The sequence below is a fragment of the Manis pentadactyla genome, chromosome 7 (assembly GCF_030020395.1).
Source record: "Manis pentadactyla isolate mManPen7 chromosome 7, mManPen7.hap1, whole genome shotgun sequence".
Lineage (NCBI taxonomy): Eukaryota > Metazoa > Chordata > Mammalia > Pholidota > Manidae > Manis > Manis pentadactyla.
The window spans coordinates 99,131,719-99,151,319 of record NC_080025.1 but is presented as its reverse complement, the minus strand read 5'-3'; the positions used below and the strand labels follow the sequence as shown (position 1 = coordinate 99,151,319).

The following is a 19,601-nucleotide window of genomic DNA, read 5'->3' as shown; positions in this document are numbered from 1 at the left end:
CCCATTGATATGGAGATGAACTTCTCTCCACTCCTGAGGAATGATGCAAATGCAGTAAAGCCATACTTCTTTCCACCTCTCAGACTATTAATATGCAGATATACCAAAGCCAGGTGAGATATTCTGGAAATAATACAATTTTACCCACATGGTCTCTTTGTGATACTTTCCCTCCTTTCAAGGGCTTTCCCTAACTCCTGCTGCATAAGGATTCTTCTTGTTTAGTTACAGGAGAAGCCTGCCCCCAGGTTATGAAAAGATGCAAAGCTCCTGGCTCATTCTTGCCTGATTTCTGAGCCTGTCTTTTCAGTCTGCCTCTGGATGTGATGAGCTCCCAGATCTCTCTCCTGTAAATGTATATTCCGCTTAGTTAGATTCAGTTTCCATTGTCTGCAACATGCCATTTTCAGCACATGACTTCAAATTATCATGTGACATAAACTTTAAAAAAATTTTCTTTTAATTCCAAGTTCAGTGATGATGTGCCTGTTCTTTAATTGTTCTACTTTTTCCATGAAATGATCAATTCTTTTGTTTTAATTGGGATGGGAGGGGATGGTGGGACAACTAGGAATTAGGAATTATCAGGAGCTAAATATATTGGTTTAATGTATCAGAAGTATTATTTTTACCACACATTTTGGGAAGTGTTTGGATGGCCTGGACTAGCATTATTCATTGAGGAACACAAGAACATATAGGACTAAAACCTGAGCTATAATAATCATCACCCATGATGTCAACCAGTTTCTCCACTATTGCCTGTTTCACTTTCTCTGTTCATCATAGGTGTTATTTGCTATAGAATCTAAGACAAGTAAAGCAACTATATTAGTTATCTATTGCTATTTAACAAATTACCCCTAAAATTACTTAGTGGCTTTAACACACAATAAACATTCATTACACACATAGTTTCTCTGGGTCAGGAATTTGGTAGCAGCTTAACTGGGAGGGTGTGGTTTGGAGTCTCTCATGAGACGGTGTTAGCTGGGGCTGCGTCATCTGAAGGCCTGACTAGGGCTGAAGGATCTGCTTCTGTCGTGGCTCATTCATGTGACTGGTAATTTGGTTCTGGCTATTGTCAGGAGATTTCAGTTCCTCCCATATGGGTGTTTCTATAAAGCTTCTCGAGTGTCCTTATGGCAGTTGGCTTCCTTCAGTGTGACCGATCCAAAACACCAAGGCAAAAATTTCACTGCCTTTAAAAACTAGCCTTGGCAGTTACATAGCCTCACTTTTGTTGTATTCATGCAATCAAACCCTGATGCACATTGGAAGGGACCTATATAAAGGTGTGAACACAAGGAGGCAAGGGTCATTGGGGGCCACCTTGGAGACTGGATGCTATAGCAATTGAAGTATGTGTGCCTTAAGATGGCAGGAACAGATGACCCAGCAGACAGCTTCCATGCACCATCACCAAATTCACTGCTCTGTCAGTGAAAGTGGCTATAACACATACACTGTGGAGAGGTCTTAAGATTAGGAGGAACTCAGATGTTTCTCCTGTAGAATGCTATTATTCAAGGCCTCTTTACCTTTCTTTAGTCATGGAAAAATAATCCCCTCTGTCATTTTGTTATGTCGGATGTAACTATTTAGAAATCCACTCTTGGTGAGCATCTTAGAAGGTAGTGTGTCCTGACTGCCCCCTTAGTACCACCATCTCAGCCAAGGCATCCTCTAGATATCAGCTTCTTTCTTAGTTTTTAGTATATGGTTTGTTACTGTGACTTATTGGGAGAAGAAACAGAGGATCCAGGAGAAGCCCCAGGACCCTTCAAAACTCTGTTTAAATAAGGACAGTCCTTCTCTTTTTATTAACAAAACTCATGGTGCATAGTACACATTCATATCTCACCCTGTGAGAACTGGAAGAGATCTTAGCGATGGTGCATTTTCAGCTCCATTCTTTCAGGGGGAAGAAGCTGGTGCCTAATCAGTAAGATTTGTCCACTATCAGACAGCTTGTTAGACACAAGTCTAGAACCAGAATCTAAACTCTTCATTCCTGGTCTACTGTGTTTCCTATTACTGCAAGCTGTTTCTAAATCTTTATATCAGAACTTTTCTGATGGAAAATATTCTGCCTCTATCACAGGTTTTCTGATATAGATCATTCTGTTTTGTTAGGAAGTCATTATTAATTCTCTGGGAATCAGAATCTATTTTGAGAATTCAGTGACAGCTATGTGCTCACTTCCAGAAATATGCACATATTCACATGTAACATTTGGTGTGCAAATTCAGAGTGTGGGCCACTTGAATGCTATCCTAAGGGAGGATGCAAGTCAGGTCAAAAACCCTGTTTTAAAGTTTATTTTTAAGTGTTGCTTTAAATATTAATGTCTTCTGCACTTCTAAAATTATACTGTAAAAATATTCTTAATAAGTTTTGTTCCCCCAGCATTTAAACAACATTCTAACTTAGATTATGTTTCTTCCTTTGGAAGCTGCATTATCTTTTGGCTTTTTGACTTGAGATGATTTTTCCTCAGGCCTTTGAATTGTTTATAGTGCATCTTCCAAAGGGCTCTAGTTCAGATCTCTCCTTGCCCAGGGATACTGTCTTTATTTTATTCAACTGAGAATATTTTTGTTTTACAGACTATTCAGTACCTGAAAGACGGAGAGGTTAAATCCACCACGTACAGGCTCTCCCCTAACTGTGCATCAGGCATTATTTCACCACCACATGACAATTCCAATCAGAATTCAAAGCTTGCACTGACAGCCTAAATCTGGAGGGTCACGTTCAAGTTTGGCAGTGAACAATAATCCCAAAACAGGCTTCCTTGGGTTGTTCATCTAGGTCATTCATGGTGCCATTCAACTACATGACTCTTTCATATTTTTTTTCCCTGCCTCGTCAAATTTCAGTGCTCCTTCCTCATCCTCATCTTGGCTGAATATTTTCTGTTTCACTAATAAGACTGAAGCAATCTGAAGAGAACCTTCACAGTTCCCTATCACGATATTCTCACGCCTCCCCACACCTACACTGTGGGTGCCTTGTGCCCTCTGGTTAGGATGAGGCCAAGTTCAATCCCTCCCCTGGGGCACTAGGTTTTACTCCTTTTCTCCTACTCAGGGATACAGCTGCAGTAAGCTCCTCTTTTTACTTAAGCGTCAGTTTTATCCTAGCTTGTATATTGGATTGTCCCCATCAACATACCACCCTGCTGTAATCTCTCACAAATAAAGCAAAGAACACGCGCTTGGTCTTGCATAACCCCTAGCTAAGGTCTGAGTTCTCTGCTCCCGGTGACAAGACTCCTTGAAATAGATGTCTCTATTCTTAGTATCCATTTCTCTTCTCCCACTCTCCTTTGAATCTACTTCAACCAGGACTTCATCCCCACTACTCTGTGGATGCAGCTCTGGTCACGGTCACCAGTGAATGCCATGTGGGTTATAATAATCACTTTCCCAACCTGAGGTGTGTCATCTGTTGCCTCTCTGAGTCCCATCCCCAAACTGCATATTTGTAAAACACTCATGCTAAGACAAAGAGAAGGAAAGAGATTTTTACCCAAGTGGCCCCAAATTTGATAATGCTGCATGTCCAGGCCCTATTTTGTACAACGCAGTTTTATGAGACAGTCGAGCCCATCCCATTGAAAATATAAACGTTTCTAGGTCTATACGTACAAAGTGGTGAATCAGCAGTTATCCAGTAACTTCAAGCTGGCAAGGCAAAGAGGTAGGCAACTGAGACGTTCTGCATCTTCCCCTCCTTCCTCCCCACTCTTGTGGCCTCAGCTGGAGCTACTTGGCCTTGAAGGACATGAGCGACTGTCTCAGTGTTTGCTTTCCCTTTTCCTGGTGAGAGGGGCCCAAAGTCTAGAATGTCACATATTTTACTTCAAAGGAAAATTCTCAGCATGAGAATGGAGTCTTAGGAGCTGTGCAAGCTGCACCCTGTCCTAACAGACAGCAACCAAAACGGCCTGTCCGTGGGCCCTGGGGAGACGACTGCACTTCAGACTCTCAGAGGAGGCCCCGACTGGACAAGACAGCAGAGGCAGGGGTGAGCTCCGGGGTCTGGGGGAAGGCTTTCCTAATAGATCTACATTAGAAGGGACTGCTTTGTAAGTGACTCACGATTTATTGCAGTGGGATACTGTCTTCCTTACCAGCAGAAAGAGAGAAAAGGATCTCAATCCATCTTTTAAGAACTCAGACTATTTCTTCTTTGTCTCCTCATGGGGCATTCTCCATTCTATCTCCTTCCAGCATGAAAGGTTCATTTATTTCCCTAGATAAGGTCTGTATAAGGGCAAGATATAATTTAAATGCAGTCAGGCTTAAGATAAATCAGTCATAAAGAGGCAATTATTTTATATTAAATCTGTGTCCTTTCAAAAGGAATTTGTATTTATCAATTAACTCATTTTCACCATTTAATTTTTCTACAGGAGATCATGAACTTAAAAAAATTCATTGTTTTTTTTTTCTATTTGCCAAAAGATTTAGATAGCTTGGAGGCTCATAATTATATTAGAGTCATCTTTTTCATCAACATTTCCTAAATAATATTAGGAAACACTGTATATCTTTTTCTTTAAACATTCAAAAGCTCATGCTGCATTTTTGTCATACACTGCAGATTATTAGATGAGTAATAGGAACATATGCCAGATAACTGAGCACAGTAAATAATCAAATGTCATTTACAATCAGACTTGAGTTTGAATTTCAGCCCTAACAATGCATGATCTGCAATTTGCTACTTTATCTTGCAAAGTCTCAATTTCCGCAACCAGAAAATGGGGATACAAATGGCATATGAATGTAGTAAATACCTATTGTCCATCATGCATTTTCTCAGCTTCTAGACCGGGTTATTTCCTTTTTCTCAGGATCTGTCTCTCCTCTGTTCTGGGCCCAAAAAGTCCTAGTAGAGCTCGCCTCCCTCTAGGCTTGGGGTTGGGCACGTGAACTCAGAACTGACAATCACAGCACCTTATTTCCTTGGGTGCATGTAGTGATAGGTAATGTGTGTGTGTTCTAAGCTGGACCAGTGACTTCTGCTAGTGCTACTGGAAAATCAGTACATGCTCTCCACAAGGAGTGCTAAACTAATACACGTAAGCGTAGGGCTCTAGGTGTCTATTTTTGTCTTGCTATAAAGGATCCGTCTTGAGAATGAAACCAACAATGAATACTGGAAAGCCAAAAAAAAAATGGGAGAAAGACAGTGTCTTAGAGATACCATCTGAGCTGCCGGCTCCAGCTAGGCCCATAATGCAGTGCAGTTCTGGATTTCTTAAGAGTGTAAACAAAAACTCCCACGTTTTCAAAAGCCAATATGAAGTGGTTTTCTGTCACTTAACAACCAAAAATAATCCTGAAGACTGCAAATATTGACACCTAGAGGTGGGGAACTGAAACTGCAAGTAGTGGGGAACCTAAAATACGAAACTGGCCAAGTCAGGATTGGGGATGGAGGTCTGAAGTTTCTCATTTTCCAGGCTGGAAAGCTGGTAACTCCTGTAAAGCGGGATTGCTGTAGCTTACTGTTGCAGGAACTAGTAGCTAGCCCAATATGTGCAGCTTTCTGTGTTCTAGACATATGTTAGAATTGAGTTTTACGGTCTCTTTGATGGGATGTGGCCATGTGACATGCCTGTTCTGGACAATAAATTATGAACAAAATTGATCATTTAATTGCTTCTGTAAGATTTTCCAGAACACACTTGCCCTCATCATGGTGACCAACAATGTTCAAGATGCAGGCTGCTCTCTCAGGTTGGATTCCAGAGCGTGGAGGATGAGCGCAGCGCCCCCTGCTGACCAGCAGTGGGCATGAAGCAAGAGGAAGGAATAAACCTTAGCAATCAGTCCTCCAACACTAAGATTTTGGAGGTGTTGGTGTGTGATTGGGTCTTTCATGGCCTATGTGCTTTTTGTATGTTGGGATATAAACTGTATTCCTATCAAAGTTCAGTCCTCAAGAGGCGTGGTAGGAAATGTCAGGGTTATATTTTGCAGGCTTCAGAATGGCCCTACGAAAAATAAAAAAACTTTCTTACAAGCTGACACATCTGAAAGCATGATAGGGACTTTCTTAAGAGAGTGTTAGCCGTAGCCGTAGTCAGGAGAGCTAGATGGCTGCAGGTCAGATTTTCATGACCTTTGAAGGCCTGGCAAAATCAAATCCTCTTCCCCAGTCACAGTTGATGCAAGCAAAGATAAGAAAAAAAGCTGTCAACTCCAGGGGAGATAAGATTAGGATCTGGGAAAGGCCTGGTCCCTGGTTTGTTGAGGGCTTCCAGCTAACAAAGGGGGTGACTGTCAAATTTCCCCCTGCTGAGTCATTCACTGGACCAACTTGGAACAAGGGGTGGACTGGCTGTGCCTCCCCACCCATTACCCAAGGGCAGATGCCAAAATGCTAACACAAAGGCATGTTGCTAAGGGACAGAAGCTTTGAACTGGGTCTGTACTCAAGATACCAGAACTCAAGGAAGTTTTGGTTAAGCAACATGACATAGGTGTTTAAAAAATTGGGCTCTGGAGTCAGTTTGGCTGAATTCAATCCCAGCATCAGTAGCTGTGTGACTTTAGGCATGTTATTTAAATTCTTTCCACCTCCATCTCCTTCCCTACCAAAGAAGGATAATAATGGTTGTTTTGAAGATCTAGTCAAGATAATATGTGTAAAGAGCTTAGGAAGAGTGCCTGAACCTAGAAAAGACTTAATAAATGTGTTAGGTACTATGATTATTATTAGCCGAGATAATGGACAGATAGCATGAAGCAACCTGAATTGCCAGAGAAACCCTAGCTTGGCATTCAAATGCCTATAATTGCTCAATCCCCAAGATGAGCAGGCCCCAAACCCACACTGATAGGAAGTAGGCTGCTACAGGAGTGAATGCAGCCTCTGGAAGGGAACCTCTTCCCAAAGATCCTCTCGCATGGAGCTGTGATGGACAGTGTCCGGGAGAGAGGTTTCCAGAGAGCAGAGCTGGGGCAGCCAAGGTGACCGGGCACACCGTGACGCCAGGCAGGCAGGGCGAGCTACTCTTGCCCAGCGTGTGCTATCGTCAGTTTTAAATATGTTGTTTTATTTTTTTCCTTTCCTAAATGAAATATTTTTATTGCAACTACCCTATTTTTCTTTCACCATTGAATATTGGGTGTGATTCAGATTTGCCAAGGCGAGGACCAGAGATGAGTTTGGAGATAAGGGTCAGAGAGAATGGAACTGCTCTGATTAATAGAGGGAGAGAAAAATATGTCGGTTTCCTGGGGGTGGAAAGGCACTGAGAGGCTTGCCAGATAATGAGAGGCTGTAGGCAGTATATGGAATAAAGGAGTCCTTAAAAAATGCCTGGGGGTGAGTATAACACAAGGGTGGGGGGTGGGAGAGGGCAAAAGTGAAATGAATAAGGTTGCTTAATAATTCACCGGAAATGGTTCACTTGCTGCAGTGAATCCCCAGTTGTGCCTCCTCAAAACTTTTGATGCATCTGCTGAACATGTATGCCCTTGTGAGCGGATTTTTGTGGAGATTAAGTTAAGGAAAGGCTCAGTTCTACATGTGGGTCAACATAGTCACACATATGCATGCACCTAACTGAACAATTAGATAGGGAAGCCCTCAAATCCAAAATTATCATCCTCCACTCTTTAGAATTCATTGAAATGTAAAAGGAAAGCCCTGGCTGGCCACAGAGTGTGCAATGGAGTTTCCAGCCCTTCTTATCCGGATAATAAGGGGCAGGCAGGGAGGCCTCAGCTGATAGCAGGTTTCATTTTTTGTCAGGTGTTGAAAGCCTTATTGAGATGGGAATGAACAGTTCCAGGACGTAATTTTCAGTGTCAAAGAATGAAATCAGGACTGAAAAGTCCTTCTGTTTGTGTAGCGCCCCGAAGTCGATAAAGCTCTTTCAGAGCTTTTCTGACTCTCTGGAAGTTGGACAACTCCTGTCTGGTTTGGATGGATAACTGCAGCCAGGGATTGTTTCTAGAATTTCCATTTGTCTTCAGGTTTCATCTTGGGCCCTGGAGGAGTCTTTCATGCTTTCCTATACAAACAGCTGAATGGCCCATGAGTCACTTCTGGCCTGGTTGACAGTCCTCTCAGCATGTGACATACAGTCATCTTGTCTGGCTCTGCTGAGCCACCAGGTGCAAGTGGCAGAGCCAGATGCGTCTCTGTAGATCAGAGCTGGGAGGCTCTCCCTCTGGGAAGGGCCTAGAGCACTATTTCCATTTGGATTGGCTTCTACTACCCGAGGTGAGCAGAGGAAATCCATCTCCTACTATCTGGGGTTACTGGGGGATCTACATGCGGATTGAGATCACCAGGAGCTTTGTTGGAGAGGAAACCCAAGCCTGCCTTCAGTCTGCACACTTGCAGAGCTCTGTCCACATTCACAGAGCATCTCCACATACACGAGAAGCTCTCCTAACCAGCCCTGCTCAGTCTGCTTGCCAGGCCGGCTGACCGGTCCATCCCCTCCATTTCACATGCTGGCTGACAGCTACATCAAACCCAACACTAGTGACTAAAAACTGACTCTCTAGTTCAGGATCTTGGCAAACTCCAGGTTGAGATCCATGAGTCATCATAATAATTGGGTAGGTTGTACCCAGGATTTTTCCAAAAAAAAGAAAAGCAAGTAGTAAAGTAGAAGAAAAAATATCCAAATGCATGATGCATCATAAGGGTAAGCTATGTTTTCTGTAATTTTTGTTTCAGGGCATGGGTGTGCTTGTATTTGTATGAGTGTGTGTGTTTGTGTGTTTATGCAAGTGTATAGTAGTGTGTGTGTGTGTGTGTGTGTGTGTAGGTATGTGTTTGCATCTATGTATTGTGCAGCTAGACCAAATGTCTCTCTTACACTGTACATGCATTCAAATAGTTTGAAAGTTACTGCTCTAATATGCTCATGACCCTCTGTTCCTTACCAAGAGTTGTAGTTATTTCTAAATTTATTTTTAGCAGTTTTACTTGTTTAATTTATAATATACTTAATTACTTATAATTAATTATTTATATTTAATTTAAAACTGATGAGCTATGAATACAAAGAGGCAGAGAGTTGTTCCCATAAAAATAGAGTTGAAAGATTTGGAAAGATTTCATAAAATGAGTTGCTAAACAAAAAATGGCAGCCAAATTAAGTTTGGGTGAGATCACTATAAAATATCGATGAAAAAATGTTTAAAAATTCAGGAATCTCAATTCATATAATTTTACAAGGGTCTTCAAGTTGTAGTTTCTTTAAAGAAATTGATTTAAGCAAGACTAGGGAAAACTCCATGGGCAAATCCATACTGAAAGAAGAGGCCAATGTGGTCCATGCTTTAGAGTAAAATAAAATGTGCCTGTGCTATTTATTTATCCTTTTCTATGATTCTCTGCCATATGGAATTTTTCAGTTAACACATCATTCTTTGGGTTGTTTGTATCCCCATTCTGCAGATGAGGGAACTGAAGCCAGGGAATGAGGAGGGGCAAAGCTGAGCCAACTGGGGAAAGCGTGGCAAGGCTTAGAAGCTTAGTGATTTTTTTCAGCCAGGCAATCATCCATGGTATACTATGCAAAATTTAAAAAGACATTCATTTACCTATTTGTCTAATGTCAAAAAGGTAAACAAGATAACTAAAGTCCTTTCCTTCAGTTAATGACATCCCTGGAGAGGGAAGCACCTATCAGCTTTCTGGTTCCATTTTACCATTGCCTATGTCCATTTTTTATTTTTCTACTAAAACATAATCATTCTTGGCTAGGTAACAGTGGAGTTTGAATATCACAGGTGTCACTGGAAGATATTCATCATGATGACCCAGCGAATAGTTACTTGTACAGATATTAGTCCTGTATCAAGTGATACTAGTTCACTGATTCATTCAATAGATAATTAGTTGTCCACCATGTTCTAGGCACTGTCCTGTTACACCGGGGAAGCAGGGAAAAGTAGAATGAATGTGAACTTGCAGTCAGAACATCTAGACTTAGGTTCTGGCTTTTCACATATATAACCACTCTTCAAACCACAACAAAAATTATCTATCATATGTCAGATATGCTGTTAGATTAAGTTTGAGTGATACCACTGTAAAATATTGGAGGAATATGTTAAAAATCCAAGAGTCCTAATTCATATAGCTTTACAATAGTCTTTAGATTGTAAAATTTCTTTAAAGAAATGGATTGATTCAAAAAAGACCATCAACAAATCTGCTAACTACTACATGTTTAAACATGGGGGATTCAGCGATAAACAGGACCCGCTAGGAAGATGACAGTGAACAGGATGCCTAGTCTGCCCTCACGGAGCTGCTCCATCAGAGCCGGGAAGACTAAGTGAATAACTGTAACTCTGATAGAAGGAAGGGTCAGGGCTGGGGAAGCATGTAGGAAACTAGAGGGTTAGAAATCACTTTCCTGAGCCTGCCTTTAGTCTCTTTCCTCATCCATGACATAGAGATGGATATAACCCTTCCTACTGCCTCTGAAGGGATTTCATGAAGATCAAAAGAGATTGAATAAAGTGCCCTATACATGTAGGAATTTTATTAGAAATAGTCCCTGGCACAGTCCACAGTCCAATGCACCTAATGAATGTGAGAGAATGGAAAGAAGGGGTAGAATGAGAAATAATATCTTTATGGAAGATCAACTCAGTTGTTTGGAGGAAAACGTATTATATACTTGAATAGCTAGAAAATTTAGAAACTTAACTTTTCCTGTTTTTGCTTTGGACTGTAGCTAACATTTGTTGAGATCTTTCCCAAATCTGCTAAGGATTTCTCTTCCCCCTTACTCCCCTCATACCTGAGTACCTGAGCAGAGAAAATCTGCTTGCTTTTATATCTGGTCAGGGTTGAATTTTGTTCTTAATTTCTAAACACTGTTCAAGATATTGCCACACATTTGTACTGAGAGCCTGCTCCTTGCCCAGCCCTTTCCTAAGAGCTCTCCGCCATGTGACAGAAGCCTTCTCAGCATTTTCCCATTTTCCGCCAGCCCTAGTCCTGCCTTTCCTCACTCTTTCTTGGCAGGTGCCCCCCCACCCCCAGCCTCACCCCACCACCAAACACACACACACACACACACACACACACACACACACACACACACACTCCTATTTTTCCTGAGAAGAATGAGCCTGCTTGGACTGCAGGAGTTCCTTCCTCCTCAAAATAACAACCCCTGTGTCCTCTTCCGTGGAACCTGTCTCAGAAGTGTCTTGTTTCCATTCTGAGGCTAATCCCAAGGTTAACTCTTGTCTATTCCTTCTTGACTCTAGCCTTTGTCTTTCATTTGTCCTCTCGAGCTCTTCTTTTTGTCCATGTGCAGCAGGACTCCTCTATTTTGGGAAAAGAATGGCTCTTGACCACACTGCATCTTCAGACCCCCCACAATCTCTCCCTTCCCATCTCTGCCACTTCCTGTGAGTTCTCCACACCCTCCCTCTCCTCACCACCGGCTCCTTCTGAGTCTGGTTCCTGCCTCTCCTGCTCTTCAGTTGCCCTCAGGAAAGGCTCCGTGACTTCTAACAATAAACGCAATGGTGTTTTCCCAGTCTGCCTCTTCCATGACAAAAGGGAGATTGGATGAAGGGGATACCACAGAATCGAGCAATGCAGAAGACCAATCAGAAGGGGGCTGAAGAAGATTGCTTCAAGAGTGTGGGTTCCCTCCCAACCCCGTGTTCCTTTCTCTTTCTCTCTTCATTGGAGAAGTCATCAACAGTGACCTCTGTGCATGATCCCAGGTCCTCCACCATCAGCTCTGGACTTTCTTCGGTCACTAGGGACCAATCGAGCTCTGGCATTGCAATTTATAATGTAGTTTCTAAGTAGCCTCAACAACTTACATGAATTCAAGTGTTCTATTATGTTGTCAAAAATCTGGGGCACACCGTACAAGGATTGTGCGGCTCCTTACTTACCTCATTAAACCCTATCAAGTGCCTCCAGAAGGTAAAGAGCTTTACTGAGGAATGCATTGAAGGAAATCAAACTTGTCTAAATGGAGAGAGTGCTCAAAACACAGGAGTTATGAGTATTAATGAGCACACAGGTTGGTGGAGAAACTGCCTCCTCATGGCTTAGTTAACCAATCTGCCTGTTTTCTCCATTTTCTAGAAAGCAGAAAGAAAAAAAAACTGGTTTGCAGTAATGATTGTCAAGAGAATGCAATAGAAGAGCACTTTCTTTTCTCATATGCCAGATTTGAGAAACACCTTGCCTTTGCCTGGCTTCTGTGGGATCATTATGTGGTCAATTTCTTTTTCTTGGCCATCATAATGACAGTGTGCAAACACTGACCAGACTGCCTCCCATCCCCGCTGAGACCAACCTAAACCATGGAATCAACCATTTCTTGAATCAACCATTTTTATCATCATGGTCATGATCTAAGCCTCAAAATGTGGTCTTTGTAAAATTGTGTGGATTGAAACTTCTGTTATAAAGAAAGACAGGAAGATTTAATATTCAGTTTCAGTGTTTTCACCATGAGCAAATAAGTCAAACTTTATATAGTTACAAAATACCCCTATCTAGGTACAAAATGCCTTAATTTTCCTTTTGATCAATTCAGGATCCCAATTCACTTTATCAGTCAGCTAGAGAATTCCTCAAGGTCTCAGTACTAGGAATAGGTGTATCTAAATAACACCTTTCATTTTGTCATTTGATATTACAATGCATAGAGCTGTCCAGATTTCCCTCTTTGCAATGGCCACAAGGAAACTCGAGCTTAAATTTGTAGCCTGATGCTGGTAGCAAAGTGTATGACTTACATATACTAGAAAAATGTAAGGTCTACATTTTACATATATTTTACCCTCAGTGTTGCCTTTTTTTTAAAATCTTTATCTGAATGACCCACATCCCTTCTTGTTCTCACTTATTTGATTATTTTTACTCTTTATATCACTTTAATTATATAAGCTACCACAAATCATACTAAAATAAAACCTGAACTCTTTAGTATGGCCAAAAAAGCAATCCATCTAATATTGCCTCTAATCACTTCTCTAAATGTATCTTCCATCTGTCCTCATCTTGTTCACACAGTGGTGTAAGTTAGTCCTTACACTCACCAAACAATTTCCTGTCTCAGAGCTTTGCACTGCTGTTCCCTCTTCCTGCCATACTCTTCCCCACCCAGGCTCACTCCTTCCCTTTACTCAGGCCTCTGCATGTCTAAAGCAGGATACTCTTTGCCTTCTATCCTGCTTTACTTATTTTAGAATCTTTATCCTGACCTGACATTATAAACATTTAATATCAGGCATTCTGGGAAGTGGTTATGAGCAGAGCCAGACTGGATTCATATTCCAGCTTAACCATTTACAGTTGAGTGACCTTGAACAAATTATTTCACCTCTCTGTGCCTCTCAGTTTCTTCACATGTAAATGAAAAACACACAAAATAGCCCCTGGCACATAGTAAATGCTAAATAATTTCATTTGTAAATAAATGAATAATTACTGTTTATTGCCTGACTCCCACTTGGTCTGTTTTATGCATCATCACATTTTTAGCTTGAGAAATAGTACCTGACATATTATTGGTGCTTAAATATCTGTTGAGAATAAATTCTCTTTTGGAATGAGGTAAGGGTATTAAAAGTTAAGGAAATGCATCTTAAACTTGGAATTAAAGAGAAAAAACACTAGACTGAGATGTGGAAGATGGAGATTCGGTCTTACTTTGCCACTTAGGAGCCAGCTGACTTTAGACGAATTTGTTACAATATGGCCAAGTCAAGTACAAAACTGGTATGAGACAAGTCCGCTCTGCTCCTGAGGTGTAGGAGAGGTAAATTAAGGATTTTACAAACCTGCACTTGCTCCATAAATAAAGGCTATAGTGTTCCCCAAGGAGAAAGTGAAGTGTTTATTAAGCACTTCTACATGGTGGGCTTTGAATTAAGCTCTGTGAATATGGAGACCAAAGACATGGTTCTCCCTGGAAATATGGACACTAAAGATCTTTTTTTTTGGTCAGCTCTAAAAGAACTAACAAATCACAAGGAAGACAGAAAAGTAAGCAATTACAGTAGAGTAATGGGTGCTCTGGTTGAGATAAGTTTGGGGAGTACAGAGAAAAGTGTGTGAACTTTTCCCTGAAACTAGGGGGTCGAATTGGAGTTTTCTGGGTGGGGAGAGTTCACCTAGGCAGAGGAGTGTGTGCGTGAAGATGTGGAGCTGTTTGTACAGCCCACTGCAGGGCCTGAAGGGAGTTTAGGCATGGCAGGTGGCAGGTGCACATGAGAGGAAACGGCAAGTGGTGGTGCGGGACAGGCCGGCAGGGGCCTGATCTTACAGGGTGATGCTGAGATCCTCCTCCTTGCTCTCCCACTCCTCCCCAAAAGTGGCCTGAGTATCCTCTGGAGCTCAGAGATCTCTCCTTGCCGCAGGAGCCCTCCTGACCCTGGTTGGCCTCAAAGCTGCCTGCTGGGATGTGTGCCCTGTGCCTGAGGAGATGCATTCCTAAGAAAGGAGATGAATGATGACCCAGGTAATCAGACCTAGCAAATTTTTCCTAGAGAAATATGCATTCAACCTTCCAACCCTTGAGCAGAAGAGGAGAGGGAATGGGCAGAAAAGAAAGAAGGCCAGCAGGGGCTAGACACCATCACGTTCCTTTGGACGCCTTGAACCTGTTCCTTCTTTTCCCCACATTACTTCCTTCATTTCTTTCTCCCATCATGGCAGGTGACTTTCACTGATGGCCCCATTTCTCCACCCATCACCGGGTCTGTGCCCCTTGCCTTGTGAGCTGTGGCATCAAGAGATGGGATCTATTTCCCCACCCCTTGCATGAGCTCGGCCACATGACTCGCGTCGCCCGCAGAATGCACTGGGGGCTCTGGCGTGCAGCTTCCAAGCCTCGCCCTCAGCTGTCTGCCGTTACCGTGCCTCTGCCACAGAGAAAAGCCCAGGCTGGTCTGCTGCAAGATGAGAGGTGAAGTGGGAGACTGCGAGTCCTTCCCACTGAGGCCGTCCTAGACTGATAACCCTCCCCCAAGCCAACTGACTGCAGAAGCACGAACAAGTCCAGCTGAGACGTGCCAAACCTTGACCACCAGCAGAACCAATTACGGTTCCTGGTCAAAATACGATGTTTTAGGTCTGTTACTCAGAATAGCTAGCTGATGCATTTACCAATATTCTTTTCCAGTTTTATCCCTGCTTCCCCTAAAAGGCTGAGGAGGTAGGATCCTGGTGAATACATTAGGGAGAGGGCTTTAGTCACCATCTGGCAGCCTCTTCTCTCTACTCTTTCATCCTGGGATATAAAGTTGTATTTATGTGAGTACTAAACTGCCCAGGAGAGACACCATTTATGTGGCAAGATGTGTTTTCCATGCTGATAAACTATTTTTCCCTTTACCCGCAGCACAACTCTTCAGTGTTCCCGAGGCTGAAGGTCAGTGCTAATTGGCATGGCTGCTCAGCCCTTCCCTGGGCATTGCCTCACAGAATCTCCCTGCAAAGTAGAGGACCCAGGGGGAGCAGCAGAATTCTGATCACAGACTGAAGATAGTTTCACTGGTTTGCCCCTGGCTTGTTTGCTGGTGATAAAATAAAGCCTAGCTACTCAGCAGCCAAAACGGCTCCAGAGCTGATGTGGGGCCGAGCTGTCTTAATGAGAACACACGGAGCTGTAAGGCCAATTCGCCCTTTAATGCGCGCTCTGTGCCTGTCTGGCTCCTAATCCAGAGATCGGGGATAATCTATTAGTGAGATCCACGCCCTTCACTTCTCATGCTAGAGACCCCTGGGAGAAGTCTTACCCCTTTCTTTTCTGGTCCCTAATTGGAACTGCTGAGTGACTTGTTTGTACCCAAGTGGCTTACGCTGGGGATGCTCAGGGCTCTGGTACCAACGCATTTTAAAGGACAGCAGGAGATGTCATTCCCATTGTCTGCAGATCTGTTTGGATGGACTTGGACGGATGCCAGGAGCAGCCAGTCTGGAAGGTCTCTGAGCAAAGATTGCTGATTTGCAGCGACCTCTGATTGCACTTAAGTGGCTGAATTCTGCCAACCCCAGTGAGCCAAGATTGAGTGTGTTTGAGTCAGCTGGCAAAGAGTTGGGGCTCATTTTCTGGGCCTCCTGTCAGCATCTCAGGGAACACAGACAGGATGTCTTCTGAAAGAGGGCTTCTGGCTGTAGTTTTCAATGGCAGGAGGTGGGGCTTCCTCCAAATTTGACATGAAAAACAATTCAGATGTGGTTGGTGGTTCCAATTAATCACCCTCATGGGTCAACAGATGATTGAAGGGGTTATGTACCATCCTTTGGGTTAATGGTTTGCTCTCTCACAACGTGCCCATTTAGTCATTCCCTGGACAGCCAGGCCTGCTGCTGTTCACAGGTGATGAAGCTGATGCGTCTCCATGGGAACTTGCTGAGTGTGAGGGGTGAGAAGGAGCTTGAGGGGAAGCCAGGAACTCTGTGTTCCTTTGCATTTCACCGAGTAGGCCCCTTCCAAAGAAGACATTCCAGTCATTCATCAAACTTGTTTTGGGCACCTACTGTGTGCCAGGGATTGTTGTATGGGAATGCAAGAACAAATGCAGCGAGGTGTTGCTTATGTGCTGCTCAAGAGGTGCCAGGCTTCTCCCTGAAACTCCCTGTTCTGATTCACCCAGCACCCAGGACAGCAGCCCTTCTCCCCCTGCACCCACCAGGCTCTAAAGCAGCTAGAAGTACCTGGGAGGTGGGGTGGCAGTTTTTCCTTCTTGCAGGAATGTGATGGAGATGCTTCTTTCTTACATATATATGAAAATGAAACTTTTGTATTTCGTTAATTTTTATCCCATCACATTCCAAATGGATATATAAAAATTACAGGTCATAAGATAAAAATGGAAAAGATATAAGGGAAAATACAGACAGGAAGAAACACACAGAATATGTGCCACAAAGTCCTGTAAATTTGACTGGGAGAGGTAATGGAGAGCACAGATTAGGCTCTGAGCATCTTGGATGCCCTGTGGAAAGAGGGAAACCTGGCCGGCATGTGCAGCAGCAGGATCAGCAGCTGCAGGGGCCCTTTTCCCTCCACATCCTTCAGATGGGTGGGCTGTGTGCGCCAGGGGCTGTGCCCCAGGACAGCGGCCAGCCCACTGTTGTTTCCTTTTCACTAGGGTGAATATGAGAGAGTCCTTGACAGGAAGCTTCGAGCTCAGTGCCAGCTATACTTGGGTACTAGATTTCAGAGGCGCGCTGGGCAGTACCAGTTGACCAGGACATGGAGATCCTGGGCCCTCTTGTTCTTTGAAAGTTCAGCTGGGGAGCAGCTTCTCCAGCTGGAGGGAAGGGGACTCACAGTCTCAGCTAGTCTGTTGCCATGGAACCCAGAGAATGTCCCGGGGTCTTTCTTTGAACAATCTTCTTGTTTCCAAAGCTCTAAATTTGTATTTCAGAGCTCCCTGAAGTTAAAACTTTAATCTCTGGGCAAGCCCAAAATAATGGGACTATTAAGCAACAGAATATGTCACTGTGGCAAACATGGGCCAAAGGATCCTCTGTTGCGCCTCATGTCATGGTACAGAAATGGCTGCCCACAGTACACCATGTGAGGGGCTGCCGGTGGGCACCTGCCCTCCCCACCATAGGAAGCATGCCCATAATACCTATTATGGGAAGAATCTGGAAACTTGCTCCTGGAGGCTTCTTATCACTTTGCCCAAAAGGCTCTTAGTGCCTTTAATCCTCCTCCCTGACTATGTATAATCGTTATCACTCCTTACCACCCCCAGATAAAGGAACAGTATAACTGAACACGCTCCCATTGGGTTTTCCACATAACTGGTCAATGTGTTGGGTCAGTCACAGATTTTTTTAGTCCAATTTGCTATTGAGTGCTGAGAAAATCAATTTCTTAGGCTATAAAATTAATGTCTTAGCAACTAGATGAGTTTGCATTATCTGTAACACCACTGTGCCAAGGTATTTCAAAAAATCTCCAAAGTGATGATGAAGTATCTACTCATTATAGGTTAATAAACTGATAGTATAAGACATTTATTCATTTTCATATAAATGTAGTGGCTACCTGTTACCATGATTTATTCCCCAAATTTAGTCTTGTGTGCTTAAATTGAGAAGTTACAACATAAAAGGTTTATCTTTATAGCTGTCACTGGTGTCATATTTATATACATGCTACATTCACCAACACTTTAACAACTGAGTGGCAATATAAATTGAATAACTTTAAAGACTATATATGTTTCCCTCTAGTACAAGTGTACATTCATTTATATTACAACCTCACTTCTGTAAAGGATTGGCTGCGGCAGAATGGAATCCAAATGGATTCAGACACTACTTGAAGCACACAAAATATCACATTAGTTTCCTTTCCTATACTATAAAAATAACTTTATTATTAAACGGAAAGGAATGACTGATGAAAGGATATGCATAATGAGTTGTTAGTTTGAGAGTTAACTTTTTCTTCCACTTGTTGGATTACTGTTCACATTTTAATATTTTCTCCATATTCTTAATAAATAAAGTCCTAATATCCTATGATATAATCATTGTTAGTGAACACTCAAACTCAGATGGACTTATTTTTGAAAGAGCTGTGTGGTCTGCTGAAAGCCATTTAATCTTATAAACCTCAGTTTCTTCATCTAAAAAGGAAGCTTTTATGTGTGTGTGTGTGTGTGTATATATATATATATATATATAAAATATCACTTATGTATATTACATAATATAAAACATTATAGTATTCCCTTCAAGCATATATTATAAGGATCAGTGAAATAGTGTATAAAAACTATTAGCATTTGGAATACCAGCCAAATATAAGTACCTAACAAAGGCTAATCAGTATTGTAATTATTACTATTATTTTAAAAGTTGGGCAAAATAATTACTATTATAAAGTTTATATATGCATATCCATATATAAACAGGCATCATTTAAGAAGTTCCAAATCAAGCTGTTCAGTCCTTTTTTTTTTTACAATGCTGCCATTTATAAAGGTATTTGTAAGAGTACACATCACCATGAAATGGGTTCTAAGGCACAAATGGCTGGGAAATGCTGGCCATCCTTGTAGCTAGGACAATAGATTGAAAGAGCCTGTAGGTTCAAATGGCCCTTTGCCCGGTTTTTACGAACATAATCCAGGTTCTCAGAAGCTCCAACGCTGTACGTTCATCTATGAAGCTTTTCTCAGCCTTACTGGCTGTACTGGGTATGTCTGCTGATGGCTTCCGAAGCATAAGGCACTCATTTTTGGCATGGCTCACTTTCTGTTGTATTACTATTTGCATATAGGCCTTTGTCATGTTCAAGCAGAGATTGCAAACTAGTGAGCCAAAGCCAGGCCATTGGTGTTTTATTTGGCCTAGTGCTGTCAAAAAGTTAATTGTCCACATATAAAAGTTGGGAGATTTCACATAAAACTTGGATTTCTGGCTCAAAAGTGACCTGCCAATGCTGGATGCACATTCCCACATAGCAACAGCTGACTCCAGTGGAGCAGTTCCCCATTGCCTGCAGGGCCTGTTTTCCTCAGTAACCACTCGGTTGGGTTTGCAACTCCCAGACCTCCACCGACTCCACTGAGCTCAGAAGCTCCAATGC

The 19,601-nt window shown here is 42.5% G+C and overlaps 1 long non-coding RNA gene across 2 annotated transcripts; it reads left to right on the top strand.

Moving 5' to 3' along the window:
• Positions 1 to 7,937: 7,937 nt before the first annotated feature.
• On the top strand, positions 7,938 to 18,952 carry LOC118908488 (uncharacterized). 2 transcript variants are annotated; one of them, XR_005023204.2, is made up of 3 exons: positions 7,938 to 8,251; positions 14,401 to 14,501; positions 15,384 to 18,952. It is a non-coding gene; the product is annotated as an uncharacterized LOC118908488 (long non-coding RNA). The 2 variants fall into 2 exon arrangements; XR_005023207.2 differs by lacking the exon at positions 7,938 to 8,251 and adding an exon at positions 8,511 to 8,684.
• Positions 18,953 to 19,601: the final 649 nt, after the last annotated feature.